Raw genomic sequence first — 13253 nt, forward strand, 5'->3', positions numbered from 1 at the left:
ATGCGAGTGGAAACTCTTTAGTACTTTGACAATGGAGAGGCATGCTGGGTGCGATCATACCAGCACAAATGCACTGGATCCCATCAGAACTCCGAAGTTAAGCGTGCTTGGGCGAGAGTAGTACTAGGATGGGTGACCTCCTGGGAAGTCCTCGTGTTGCACCCCTGTCACTTTTTTCGGCTATCTACCACTTTTTTCGAACAATCTTTCGGTTCTGGAACATCGATGCGAACTGAAACGCACGTTTAGTGCATCGCCTCCTACGTTTCGGTTCGGATCTTTTTATTTTCTTCCGGATGGTGAATTCAAAGACGTCCGGTCTTTATTATGGCGGGCTGATAGTGTCGTTTGATTCGATAAACGGAATTCGTTCTGACATTTCATTTGCGGTCAAATTATAGCGGGGGTTTGTTTAGATTCAGTGACGTACAGGCTATAGCGGATGAGTGTACTAGTGGATGAAAGTCATGAATCCGGTCGGAAGGTGTTTACTGGCCGTGAGCTACCCTTGGTGCACAAATATCGTTCCGACGATAACTTTTGATCCGCCCGTCAGATCGTGGCGATTCTTATATTGATTCGGGGGTACTCAGGAAGATTCATCGCGCGATGACAGCCCTAGCGGTCATCCGGCTACCCGACATGCTCGGATCGTCCATCCGATGTCATCTAGCAGGATTTTTTCGCACTTTTATTTAAACGGACTTCGTACGACAATGCGAGTGGAAACTCTTTATTACTTTGACAATGGAGAGGCATGCTGGGTGCGATCATACCAGCACAAATGCACTGGATCCCATCAGAACTCCGAAGTTAAGCGTGCTTGGGCGAGAGTAGTACTAGGATGGGTGACCGCCTGGGAAGTCCTCGTGTTGCACCCCTGTCACTTTTTTCGGCTATCTACCACTTTTTTCGAACAATCTTTCGGTTCTAGAACATCGATGCGAACTGAAACGCACGTTTAGTGCGACGCCTCTTATGTTTCGGTTCGGATCTTTTTATTTTCTTCCGGATGGTGAATTCAAATACGTCCGGTCTTTATTATGGCGGGGTGATAGTGTCGTTTGATTCGATAAACGGAATTCGTTCTGACATTTCATTTGCGGTCAAATTATAGCGGGGATTTGTTTAGATTCAGTGACGTACAGGCTATAGCGGATGAGTGTACTAGTGGATGCGAGTCATGAATCCGGTCGGAAGGTGTTTACTGGCCGTGAGCTACCCTTGGTGCACAAATATCGTTCCGACGATAACTTTTGATCCGCCCGTCAGATCGTAGCGATTCTTATATTGATTCGGGGGTACTCGGGAAGATTAATCGCGCGATGACAGCCTTGGCGGTCATCAGGCTTCCCGACATGCTCAGATCGTCCATCCGGTGTCATCTAGCAGGATTTTTTCGCACTTTCATTTAAACGGACTTCGTACGACAATGCGAGTGGAAACTCTTTATTACTTTGACAATGGAGAGGCATGCTGGGTGCGATCATACCAGCACAAATGCACTGGATCCCATCAGAACTCCGAAGTTAAGCGTGCTTGGGCGAGAGTAGTACTAGGATGGGTGACCTCCTGGGAAGTCCTCGTGTTGCACCCCTGTCACTTTTTTCGGCTATCTACCACTTTTTTCGAACAATCTTTCGGTTCTGGAACATCGATGCGAACTGAGACGCACGTTTAGTGCGTCGCCTCCTACGTTTCGGTTCGGATCTTTTTATTTTCTTCCGGATGGTGAATTCAAAGACGTCCGGTCTTTATTATGGCGGGGTGATAGTGTCGTTTGATTCGATAAACGGAATTCGTTCTGACATTTCATTTGCGGTCAAATTATAGCGGGGGTTTGTTCAGATTCAGTGACGTACAGGCTATAGCGGATGAGTGTACTAGTGGATGAAAGTCATGAATCCGGTCGGAAGGTGTTTACTGGCCGTGAGCTACCCTTGGTGCACAAATATCGTTTCGACGATAACTTTTGATCCGCCCGTCAGATCGTGGCGATTCTTATATTGATTCGGGGGTACTCGGGAAGATTAATCGCGCGATGACAGCCACGGCGGTCATCCGGCTTTCCGACATGCTCGGATCGTCCATCCGGTGTCATCTAGCAGGATTTTTTCGCACTTTCATTTAAACGGACTTCGTACGACAATGCGAGTGGAAACTCTTTATTACTTTGACAATGGAGAGGCATGCTGGGTGCGATCATACCAGCACAAATGCACTGGATCCCATCAGAACTCCGAAGTTAAGCGTGCTTGGGCGAGAGTAGTACTAGGATGGGTGACCTCCTGGGAAGTCCTCGTGTTGCACCCCTGTCACTTTTTTCGGCTATCTACCACTTTTTTTCGAACAATCTTTCGGTTCTGGAACATCGATGCGAACTGAAACGCACGTTTAGTGCGTCGCCTCCTACGTTTCGGTTCGGATCTTTTTATTTTCTTCCGGATGGTGAATTCAAAGACGTCCGGTCTTTATTATGGCGGGGTGATAGTGTCGTTTGATTCGATAAACGGAATTCGTTCTGACATTTCATTTGCGGTCAAATTATAGCGGGGGTTTGTTCAGATTCAGTGACGTACAGGCTATAGCGGATGAGTGTACTAGTGGATGAAAGTCATGAATCCGGTCGGAAGGTGTTTACTGGCCGTGAGCTACCCTTGGTGCACAAATATCGTTCCGACGATAACTTTTGATCCGCCCGTCAGATCGTGGCGATTCTTATATTGATTCGGGGGTACTCGGGAAGATTCATCGCGCGATGACAGCCCTAGCGGTCATCCGGCTACCCGACATGCTCGGATCGTCCATCCGATGTCATCTAGCAGGATTTTTTCGCACTTTTATTTAAACGGACTTCGTACGACAATGCGAGTGGAAACTCTTTATTACTTTGACAATGGAGAGGCATGCTGGGTGCGATCATACCAGCACAAATGCACTGGATCCCATCAGAACTCCGAAGTTAAGCGTGCTTGGGCGAGAGTAGTACTAGGATGGGTGACCGCCTGGGAAGTCCTCGTGTTGCACCCCTGTCACTTTTTTCGGCTATCTACCACTTTTTTCGAACAATCTTTCGGTTCTAGAACATCGATGCGAACTGAAACGCACGTTTAGTTCAACGCCTCCTATGTTTCGGTTCGGATCTTTTAATTTTCTTCCGGATGGTGAATTCAAATACGTCCGGTCTTTATTATGGCGGGGTGATAGTGTCGTTTGATTCGATAAACGGAATTCGTTCTGACATTTCATTTGCGGTCAAATTATAGCGGGGATTTGTTTAGATTCAGTGACGTACAGGCTATAGCGGATGAGTGTACTAGTGGATGCGAGTCATGAATCCGGTCGGAAGGTGTTTACTGGCCGTGAGCTACCCTTGGTGCACAAATATCGTTCCGACGATAACTTTTGATCCGCCCGTCAGATCGTAGCGATTCTTATATTGATTCGGGGGTACTCGGGAAGATTAATCGCGCGATGACAGCCTTGGCGGTCATCCGGCTTCCCGACATGCTCGGATCGTCCATCCGGTGTCATCTAGCAGGATTTTTTCGCACTTTCATTTAAACGGACTTCGTACGACAATGCGAGTGGAAACTCTTTATTACTTTGACAATGGAGAGGCATGCTGGGTGCGATCATACCAGCACAAATGCACTGAATCCCATCAGAACTCCGAAGTTAAGCGTGCTTGGGCGAGAGTAGTACTAGGATGGGTGACCTCCTGGGAAGTCCTCGTGTTGCACCCCTGTCACTTTTTTCGGCTATCTACCACTTTTTTCGAACAATCTTTCGGTTCTGGAACATCGATGCGAACTGAAACGCACGTTTAGTGCGTCGCCTCCTACGTTTCGGTTCGGATCTTTTTATTTTCTTCCGGATGGTGAATTCAAAGACGTCCGGTCTTTATTATGGCGGGGTGATAGTGTCGTTTGATTCGATAAACGGAATTCGTTCTGACATTTCATTTGCGGTCAAATTATAGCGGGGGTTTGTTCAGATTCAGTGACGTACAGGCTATAGCGGATGAGTGTACTAGTGGATGCGAGTCATGAATCCGGTCGGAAGGTGTTTACTGGCCGTGAGCTACCCTTGGTGCACAAATATCGTTCCGACGATAACTTTTGATCCGCCCGTCAGATCGTGGCGATTCTTATATTGATTCGAGGGTACTCGGGAAGATTCATCGCGCGATGACAGCCCTGGCGGTCATCCGGCTTCCCGACATGCTCGGATCGTCCATCCGGTGTCATCTAGCAGGATTTTTTCGCACTTTCATTTAAACGGACTTCGTACGACAATGCGAGTGGAAACTCTTTATTACTTTGACAATGGAGAGGCATGCTGGGTGCGATCATACCAGCACAAATGCACTGGATCCCATCAGAACTCCGAAGTTAAGCGTGCTTGGGCGAGAGTAGTACTAGGATGGGTGACCTCCTGGGAAGTCCTCGTGTTGCACCCCTGTCACTTTTTTCGGCTATCTACCACTTTTTTCGAACAATCTTTCGGTTCTGGAACATCGATGCGAACTGAAACGCACGTTTAGTGCGTCGCCTCCTAGGTTTCGGTTCGGATCTTTTTATTTTCTTCCGGATGGTGAATTCAAAGACGTCCGGTCTTTATTATGGCGGGGTGATAGTGTCGTTTGATTCGATAAACGGAATTCGTTCTGACATTTCATTTGCGGTCAAATTATAGCGGGGGTTTGTTCAGATTCAGTGACGTACAGGCTATAGCGGATGAGTGTACTAGTGGATGCGAGTCATGAATCCGGTCGGAAGGTGTTTACTGGCCGTGAGCTACCCTTGGTGCACAAATATCGTTCCGACGATAACTTTTGATCCGCCCGTCAGATCGTGGCGATTCTTATATTGATTCGGGGGTACTCGGGAAGATTAATCGCGCGATGACAGCCCTGGCGGTCATCCGGCTTCCCGACATGCTCGGATCGTCCATCGGGTGTCATCTAGCAGGATTTTTTCGCACTTTCATTTAAACGGACTTCGTACGACAATGCGAGTGGAAACTCTTTATTACTTTGACAATGGAGAGGCATGCTGGGTGCGATCATACCAGCACAAATGCACTGGATCCCATCAGAACTCCGAAGTTAAGCGTGCTTGGGCGAGAGTAGTACTAGGATGGGTGACCTCCTGGGAAGTCCTCGTGTTGCACCCCTGTCACTTTTTTCGGCTATCTACCACTTTTTTCGAACAATCTTTCGATTCTGGAACATCGATGCGAACTGAAACGCACGTTTAGTGCGTCGCCTCCTACGTTTCGGTTCGGATCTTTTTATTTTCTTCCGGATGGTGAATTCAAAGACGTCCGGTCTTTATTATGGCGGGGTGATAGTGTCGTTTGATTCGATAAACGGAATTCGTTCTGACATTTCATTTGCGGTCAAATTATAGCTGGGGTTTGTTCAGATTCAGTGACGTACAGGCTATAGCGGATGAGTGTACTAGTGGATGCGAGTCATGAATCCGGTCGGAAGGTGTTTACTGGCCGTGAGCTACCCTTGGTGCACAAATATCGTTCAGACGATAACTTTTGATCCGCCCGTCAGATCGTGGCGATTCTTATATTGATTCGGGGGTACTCGGGAAGATTAATCGCGCGTTGACGGCCCTGGCGGTCATCCCGCTTCCCGACATGCTCGGATCGTCCATCCGGTGTCATCTAGCAGGATTTTTTCGCACTTTCATTTAAACGGACTTCGTACGACAATGCGAGTGGAAACTCTTTATTACTTTGACAATGGAGAGGCATGCTGGGTGCGATCATACCAGCACAAATGCACTGGATCCCATCAGAACTCCGAAGTTAAGCGTGCTTGGGCGAGAGTAGTACTAGGATGGGTGACCTCCTGGGAAGTCCTCATGCTGGGTGCGATCATACCAGCACAAATGCACTGGATCCCATCAGAACTCCGAAGTTAAGCGTGCTTGGGCGAGAGTAGTACTAGGATGGGTGACCTCCTGGGAAGTCCTCGTGTTGCACCCCTGTCACTTTTTTCGGCTATCTACCACTTTTTTCGAACAATCTTTCGGTTCTGGAACATCGATGCGAACTGAAACGCATGTTTAGTGCGACGCCTCCTACGTTTCGGTTGGGATCTTTTTATTTTCTGCCGGATAGTGAGTTCAAATACGTCCGGTCTTTATTATGGCGGGCTGATAGTGTCGTTTAATTCGATAAACGGAATTCGTTCTGACATTTCATTTGCGGTCAAATTATAGCGGGGGTTTGTTCAGATTCAGTGACGTACAGGCTATAGCGGATGAGTGTACTAGTGGATGCGAGTCATGAATCCGGTCGGAAGGTGTTTACTGGCCGTGAGCTACCCTTGGTGCACAAATATCGTTCCGACGATAACTTTTGATCCGCCCGTCAGATCGTGGCGATTCTTATATTGATTCGGGGGTACTCGGGAAGATTCATCGCGCGATGACGGCCCTGGCGGTCATCCGGCTTCCCGACATGCTCGGATCGTCCATCCGGTGTCATCTAGCAGGATTTTTTCGCACTTTCATTTAAACGGACTTCGTACGACAATGCGAGTGGAAACTCTTTATTACTTTGACAATGGAGAGGCATGCTGGGTGCGATCATACCAGCACAAATGCACTGGATCCCATCAGAACTCCGAAGTTAAGCGTGCTTGGGCGAGAGTAGTACTAGGATGGGTGACCTCCTGGGAAGTCCTCGTGTTGCACCCCTGTCACTTTTTTCGGCTATCTACCACTTTTTTCGAACAATCTTTCGGTTCTGGAACATCGATGCGAACTGAAACGCACGTTTAGTGCGTCGCCTCCTAGGTTTCGGTTCGGATCTTTTTATTTTCTTCCGGATGGTGAATTCAAAGACGTCCGGTCTTTATTATGGCGGGGTGATAGTGTCGTTTGATTCGATAAACGGAATTCGTTCTGACATTTCATTTGCGGTCAAATTATAGCGGGGGTTTGTTCAGATTCAGTGACGTACAGGCTATAGCGGATGAGTGTACTAGTGGATGCGAGTCATGAATCCGGTCGGAAGGTGTTTACTGGCCGTGAGCTACCCTTGGTGCACAAATATCGTTCCGACGATAACTTTTGATCCGCCCGTCAGATCGTGGCGATTCTTATATTGATTCGGGGGTACTCGGGAAGATTAATCGCGCGATGACAGCCCTGGCGGTCATCCGGCTTCCCGACATGCTCGGATCGTCCATCGGGTGTCATCTAGCAGGATTTTTTCGCACTTTCATTTAAACGGACTTCGTACGACAATGCGAGTGGAAACTCTTTATTACTTTGACAATGGAGAGGCATGCTGGGTGCGATCATACCAGCACAAATGCACTGGATCCCATCAGAACTCCGAAGTTAAGCGTGCTTGGGCGAGAGTAGTACTAGGATGGGTGACCTCCTGGGAAGTCCTCGTGTTGCACCCCTGTCACTTTTTTCGGCTATCTACCACTTTTTTCGAACAATCTTTCGGTTCTGGAACATCGATGCGAACTGAAACGCACGTTTAGTGCGACGCCTCCTACGTTTCGGTTGGGATCTTTTTATTTTCTGCCGGATAGTGAGTTCAAATACGTCCGGTCTTTATTATGGCGGGCTGATAGTGTCGTTTAATTCGATAAACGGAATTCGTTCTGACATTTCATTTGCGGTCAAATTATAGCGGGAGTTTGTTCAGATTCAGTGACGTACAGGCTATAGCGGATGAGTGTACTAGTGGATGCGAGTCATGAATCCGGTCGGAAGGTGTTTACTGGCCGTGAGCTACCCTTGGTGCACAAATATCGTTCCGACGATAACTTTTGATCCGCCCGTCAGATCGTGGCGATTCTTATATTGATTCGGGGGTACTCGGGAAGATTAATCGCGCGATGACAGCCTTGGCGGTCATCCGGCTTTCCGACATGCTCGGATCGTCCATCCGATGTCATCTAGCAGGATTTTTTCGCACTTTCATTTAAACGGACTTCGTACGACAATGCGAGTGGAAACTCTTTATTACTTTGACAATGGAGAGGCATGCTGGGTGCGATCATACCAGCACAAATGCACTGGATCCCATCAGAACTCCGAAGTTAAGCGTGCTTGGGCGAGAGTAGTACTAGGATGGGTGACCTCCTGGGAAGTCCTCGTGTTGCACCCCTGTCACTTTTTTCGGCTATCTACCACTTTTTTCGAACAATCTTTCGGTTCTGGAACATCGATGCGAACTGAGACGCACGTTTAGTGCGTCGCCTCCTACGTTTCGGTTCGGATCTTTTTATTTTCTTCCGGATGGTGAATTCAAAGACGTCCGGTCTTTATTATGGCGGGGTGATAGTGTCGTTTGATTCGATAAACGGAATTCGTTCTGACATTTCATTTGCGGTCAAATTATAGCGGGGGTTTGTTCAGATTCAGTGACGTACAGGCTATAGCGGATGAGTGTACTAGTGGATGACAGTCATGAATCCGGTCGGAAGGTGTTTACTGGCCGTGAGCTACCCTTGGTGCACAAATATCGTTTCGACGATAACTTTTGATCCGCCCGTCAGATCGTGGCGATTCTTATATTGATTCGGGGGTACTCGGGAAGATTAATCGCGCGATGACAGCCACGGCGGTCATCCGGCTTTCCGACATGCTCGGATCGTCCATCCGGTGTCATCTAGCAGGATTTTTTCGCACTTTCATTTAAACGGACTTCGTACGACAATGCGAGTGGAAACTCTTTATTACTTTGACAATGGAGAGGCATGCTGGGTGCGATCATACCAGCACAAATGCACTGGATCCCATCAGAACTCCGAAGTTAAGCGTGCTTGGGCGAGAGTAGTACTAGGATGGGTGACCTCCTGGGAAGTCCTCGTGTTGCACCCCTGTCACTTTTTTCGGCTATCTACCACTTTTTTTCGAACAATCTTTCGGTTCTGGAACATCGATGCGAACTGAAACGCACGTTTAGTGCGTCGCCTCCTACGTTTCGGTTCGGATCTTTTTATTTTCTTCCGGATGGTGAATTCAAAGACGTCCGGTCTTTATTATGGCGGGGTGATAGTGTCGTTTGATTCGATAAACGGAATTCGTTCTGACATTTCATTTGCGGTCAAATTATAGCGGGGGTTTGTTCAGATTCAGTGACGTACAGGCTATAGCGGATGAGTGTACTAGTGGATGAAAGTCATGAATCCGGTCGGAAGGTGTTTACTGGCCGTGAGCTACCCTTGGTGCACAAATATCGTTCCGACGATAACTTTTGATCCGCCCGTCAGATCGTGGCGATTCTTATATTGATTCGGGGGTACTCGGGAAGATTCATCGCGCGATGACAGCCCTAGCGGTCATCCGGCTACCCGACATGCTCGGATCGTCCATCCGATGTCATCTAGCAGGATTTTTTCGCACTTTTATTTAAACGGACTTCGTACGACAATGCGAGTGGAAACTCTTTATTACTTTGACAATGGAGAGGCATGCTGGGTGCGATCATACCAGCACAAATGCACTGGATCCCATCAGAACTCCGAAGTTAAGCGTGCTTGGGCGAGAGTAGTACTAGGATGGGTGACCGCCTGGGAAGTCCTCGTGTTGCACCCCTGTCACTTTTTTCGGCTATCTACCACTTTTTTCGAACAATCTTTCGGTTCTAGAACATCGATGCGAACTGAAACGCACGTTTAGTGCGACGCCTCCTATGTTTCGGTTCGGATCTTTTAATTTTCTTCCGGATGGTGAATTCAAATACGTCCGGTCTTTATTATGGCGGGGTGATAGTGTCGTTTGATTCGTTAAACGGAATTCGTTCTGACATTTCATTTGCGGTCAAATTATAGCGGGGATTTGTTTAGATTCAGTGACGTACAGGCTATAGCGGATGAGTGTACTAGTGGATGCGAGTCATGAATCCGGTCGGAAGGTGTTTACTGGCCGTGAGCTACCCTTGGTGCACAAATATCGTTCCGACGATAACTTTTGATCCGCCCGTCAGATCGTAGCGATTCTTATATTGATTCGGGGTTACTCGGGAAGATTAATCGCGCGATGACAGCCTTGGCGGTCATCCGGCTTCCCGACATGCTCGGATCGTCCATCCGGTGTCATCTAGCAGGATTTTTTCGCACTTTCATTTAAACGGACTTCGTACGACAATGCGAGTGGAAACTCTTTATTACTTTGACAATGGAGAGGCATGCTGGGTGCGATCATACCAGCACAAATGCACTGGATCCCATCAGAACTCCGAAGTTAAGCGTGCTTGGGCGAGAGTAGTACTAGGATGGGTGACCTCCTGGGAAGTCCTCGTGTTGCACCCCTGTCACTTTTTTCGGCTATCTACCACTTTTTTCGAACAATCTTTCGGTTCTGGAACATCGATGCGAACTGAGACGCACGTTTAGTGCGTCGCCTCCTACGTTTCGGTTCGGATCTTTTTATTTTCTTCCGGATGGTGAATTCAAAGACGTCCGGTCTTTATTATGGCGGGGTGATAGTGTCGTTTGATTCGATAAACGGAATTCGTTCTGACATTTCATTTGCGGTCAAATTATAGCGGGGGTTTGTTCAGATTCAGTGACGTACAGGCTATAGCAGATGAGTGTACTAGTGGATGAAAGTCATGAATCCGGTCGGAAGGTGTTTACTGGCCGTGAGCTACCCTTGGTGCACAAATATCGTTTCGACGATAACTTTTGATCCGCCCGTCAGATCGTGGCGATTCTTATATTGATTCGGGGGTACTCGGGAAGATTAATCGCGCGATGACAGCCACGGCAGTCATCCGGCTTTCCGACATGCTCGGATCGTCCATCCGGTGTCATCTAGCAGGATTTTTTCGCACTTTCATTTAAACGGACTTCGTACGACAATGCGAGTGGAAACTCTTTATTACTTTGACAATGGAGAGGCATGCTGGGTGCGATCATACCAGCACAAATGCACTGGATCCCATCAGAACTCCGAAGTTAAGCGTGCTTGGGCGAGAGTAGTACTAGGATGGGTGACCTCCTGGGAAGTCCTCGTGTTGCACCCCTGTCACTTTTTTCGGCTATCTACCACTTTTTTTCGAACAATCTTTCGGTTCTGGAACATCGATGCGAACTGAAACGCACGTTTAGTGCGTCGCCTCCTACGTTTCGGTTCGGATCTTTTTATTTTCTTCCGGATGGTGAATTCAAAGACGTCCGGTCTTTATTATGGCGGGGTGATAGTGTCGTTTGATTCGATAAACGGAATTCGTTCTGACATTTCATTTGCGGTCAAATTATAGCGGGGGTTTGTTCAGATTCAGTGACGTACAGGCTATAGCGGATGAGTGTACTAGTGGATGAAAGTCATGAATCCGGTCGGAAGGTGTTTACTGGCCGTGAGCTACCCTTGGTGCACAAATATCGTTCCGACGATAACTTTTGATCCGCCCGTCAGATCGTGGCGATTCTTATATTGATTCGGGGGTACTCGGGAAGATTCATCGCGCGATGACAGCCCTGGCGGTCATCCGGCTTCCCGACATGCTCGGATCGTCCATCCGGTGTCATCTAGCAGGATTTTTTCGCACTTTCATTTAAACGGACTTCGTACGACAATGCGAGTGGAAACTCTTTATTACTTTGACAATGGAGAGGCATGCTGGGTGCGATCATACCAGCACAAATGCACTGCATCCCATCAGAACTCCGAAGTTAAGCGTGCTTGGGCGAGAGTAGTACTAGGATGGGTGACCTCCTGGGAAGTCCTCGTGTTGCACCCCTGTCACTTTTTTCGGCTATCTACCACTTTTTTCGAACAATCTTTCGGTTCTGGAACATCGATGCGAACTGAAACGCACGTTTAGTGCGTCGCCTCCTACGTTTCGGTTCGGATCTTTTTATTTTCTTCCGGATGGTGAATTCAAAGACGTCCGGTCTTTATTATGGCGGGGTGATAGTGTCGTTTGATTCGATAAACGGAATTCGTTCTGACATTTCATTTGCGGTCAAATTATAGCGGGGGTTTGTTCAGATTCAGTGACGTACAGGCTATAGCGGATGAGTGTACTAGTGGATGCGAGTCATGAATCCGGTCGGAAGGTGTTTACTGGCCGTGAGCTACCCTTGGTGCACAAATATCGTTCCGACGATAACTTTTGATCCGCCCGTCAGATCGTGGCGATTCTTATATTGATTCGGGGGTACTCGGGAAGATTCATCGCGCGATGACAGCCCTGGCGGTCATCCGGCTTCCCGACATGCTCGGATTGTCCATCCGGTGTCATCTAGCAGGATTTTTTCGCACTTTCATTTAAACGGACTTCGTACGACAATGCGAGTGGAAACTCTTTATTACTTTGACAATGGAGAGGCATGCTGGGTGCGATCATACCAGCACAAATGCACTGGATCCCATCAGAACTCCGAAGTTAAGCGTGCTTGGGCGAGAGTAGTACTAGGATGGGTGACCTCCTGGGAAGTCCTCGTGTTGCACCCCTGTCACTTTTTTCGGCTATCTACCACTTTTTTCGAACAATCTTTCGGTTCTGGAACATCGATGCGAACTGAAACGCACGTTTAGTGCGTCGCCTCCTAGGTTTCGGTTCGGATCTTTTTATTTTCTTCCGGATGGTGAATTCAAAGACGTGTGGTCTTTATTATGGCGGGGTGATAGTGTCGTTTGATTCGATAAACGGAATTCGTTCTGACATTTCATTTGCGGTCAAATTATAGCGGGGGTTTGTTCAGATTCAGTGACGTACAGGCTATAGCGGATGAGTGTACTAGTGGATGCGAGTCATGAATCCGGTCGGAAGGTGTTTACTCGCCGTGAGCTACCCTTGGTGCACAAATATCGTTCCGACGATAACTTTTGATCCGCCCGTCAGATCGTGGCGATTCTTATATTGATTCGGGGGTACTCGGGAAGATTCATCGCGCGATGACAGCCCTGGCGGTAATTCGCCTTTCCGACATGCTCGGATCGTCCATCCGGTGTCATCTAGCAGGATTTTTTCGCACTTTCATTTAAACGGACTTCGTACGACAATGCGAGTGGAAACTCTTTATTACTTTGACAATGGAGAGGCATGCTGGGTGCGATCATACCAGCACAAATGCACTGGATCCCATCAGAACTCCGAAGTTAAGCGTGCTTGGGCGAGAGTAGTACTAGGATGGGTGACCTCCTGGGAAGTCCTCGTGTTGCACCCCTGTCACTTTTTTCGGCTATCTACCACTTTTTTCGAACAATCTTTCGGTTCTGGAACATCGATGCGAACTGAGACGCACGTTTAGT

General features: G+C 48.0%; 19 non-coding genes across 19 annotated transcripts; all 19 read left to right on the forward strand.

The window, feature by feature from the left end:
• Window positions 1-46: 46 nt before the first annotated feature.
• Window positions 47-165, forward strand: LOC143871895 (5S ribosomal RNA). Its single transcript, XR_013246652.1, has one exon. It is a non-coding gene; the product is annotated as a 5S ribosomal RNA (ribosomal RNA).
• Window positions 166-762: 597 nt separating this feature from the next.
• LOC143872949 (5S ribosomal RNA) lies at window positions 763-881 on the forward strand. The gene has a single exon (XR_013247673.1). It is a non-coding gene; the product is annotated as a 5S ribosomal RNA (ribosomal RNA).
• Window positions 882-1478: 597 nt separating this feature from the next.
• LOC143871896 (5S ribosomal RNA) lies at window positions 1479-1597 on the forward strand. Its single transcript, XR_013246653.1, has one exon. It is a non-coding gene; the product is annotated as a 5S ribosomal RNA (ribosomal RNA).
• A 597-nt stretch (window positions 1598-2194) lies between these two features.
• LOC143871898 (5S ribosomal RNA) lies at window positions 2195-2313 on the forward strand. Its single transcript, XR_013246655.1, has one exon. It is a non-coding gene; the product is annotated as a 5S ribosomal RNA (ribosomal RNA).
• A 598-nt stretch (window positions 2314-2911) lies between these two features.
• LOC143872950 (5S ribosomal RNA) lies at window positions 2912-3030 on the forward strand. Its single transcript, XR_013247674.1, has one exon. It is a non-coding gene; the product is annotated as a 5S ribosomal RNA (ribosomal RNA).
• Window positions 3031-3627: 597 nt separating this feature from the next.
• LOC143874141 (5S ribosomal RNA) lies at window positions 3628-3746 on the forward strand. The gene has a single exon (XR_013248831.1). It is a non-coding gene; the product is annotated as a 5S ribosomal RNA (ribosomal RNA).
• Window positions 3747-4343: 597 nt separating this feature from the next.
• Window positions 4344-4462, forward strand: LOC143871899 (5S ribosomal RNA). Its single transcript, XR_013246657.1, has one exon. It is a non-coding gene; the product is annotated as a 5S ribosomal RNA (ribosomal RNA).
• A 597-nt stretch (window positions 4463-5059) lies between these two features.
• On the forward strand, window positions 5060-5178 carry LOC143871900 (5S ribosomal RNA). Its single transcript, XR_013246658.1, has one exon. It is a non-coding gene; the product is annotated as a 5S ribosomal RNA (ribosomal RNA).
• A 709-nt stretch (window positions 5179-5887) lies between these two features.
• Window positions 5888-6006, forward strand: LOC143871901 (5S ribosomal RNA). The gene has a single exon (XR_013246659.1). It is a non-coding gene; the product is annotated as a 5S ribosomal RNA (ribosomal RNA).
• A 597-nt stretch (window positions 6007-6603) lies between these two features.
• LOC143871902 (5S ribosomal RNA) lies at window positions 6604-6722 on the forward strand. Its single transcript, XR_013246660.1, has one exon. It is a non-coding gene; the product is annotated as a 5S ribosomal RNA (ribosomal RNA).
• A 597-nt stretch (window positions 6723-7319) lies between these two features.
• On the forward strand, window positions 7320-7438 carry LOC143871903 (5S ribosomal RNA). The gene has a single exon (XR_013246661.1). It is a non-coding gene; the product is annotated as a 5S ribosomal RNA (ribosomal RNA).
• Window positions 7439-8035: 597 nt separating this feature from the next.
• LOC143871904 (5S ribosomal RNA) lies at window positions 8036-8154 on the forward strand. Its single transcript, XR_013246663.1, has one exon. It is a non-coding gene; the product is annotated as a 5S ribosomal RNA (ribosomal RNA).
• Window positions 8155-8751: 597 nt separating this feature from the next.
• Window positions 8752-8870, forward strand: LOC143871905 (5S ribosomal RNA). Its single transcript, XR_013246664.1, has one exon. It is a non-coding gene; the product is annotated as a 5S ribosomal RNA (ribosomal RNA).
• Window positions 8871-9468: 598 nt separating this feature from the next.
• Window positions 9469-9587, forward strand: LOC143872951 (5S ribosomal RNA). Its single transcript, XR_013247675.1, has one exon. It is a non-coding gene; the product is annotated as a 5S ribosomal RNA (ribosomal RNA).
• Window positions 9588-10184: 597 nt separating this feature from the next.
• On the forward strand, window positions 10185-10303 carry LOC143871906 (5S ribosomal RNA). Its single transcript, XR_013246665.1, has one exon. It is a non-coding gene; the product is annotated as a 5S ribosomal RNA (ribosomal RNA).
• A 597-nt stretch (window positions 10304-10900) lies between these two features.
• Window positions 10901-11019, forward strand: LOC143871907 (5S ribosomal RNA). Its single transcript, XR_013246666.1, has one exon. It is a non-coding gene; the product is annotated as a 5S ribosomal RNA (ribosomal RNA).
• A 598-nt stretch (window positions 11020-11617) lies between these two features.
• On the forward strand, window positions 11618-11736 carry LOC143874596 (5S ribosomal RNA). The gene has a single exon (XR_013249272.1). It is a non-coding gene; the product is annotated as a 5S ribosomal RNA (ribosomal RNA).
• A 597-nt stretch (window positions 11737-12333) lies between these two features.
• On the forward strand, window positions 12334-12452 carry LOC143871909 (5S ribosomal RNA). The gene has a single exon (XR_013246668.1). It is a non-coding gene; the product is annotated as a 5S ribosomal RNA (ribosomal RNA).
• Window positions 12453-13049: 597 nt separating this feature from the next.
• On the forward strand, window positions 13050-13168 carry LOC143871910 (5S ribosomal RNA). Its single transcript, XR_013246669.1, has one exon. It is a non-coding gene; the product is annotated as a 5S ribosomal RNA (ribosomal RNA).
• The last annotated feature ends 85 nt before the right edge of the window (window positions 13169-13253 follow it).

This window comes from Tasmannia lanceolata, unplaced genomic scaffold (assembly GCF_043159265.1).
Source record: "Tasmannia lanceolata isolate RefF3 unplaced genomic scaffold, GAP_Taslan_0.1 ptg000003l, whole genome shotgun sequence".
NCBI classification, from domain to species: domain Eukaryota; kingdom Viridiplantae; phylum Streptophyta; class Magnoliopsida; order Canellales; family Winteraceae; genus Tasmannia; species Tasmannia lanceolata.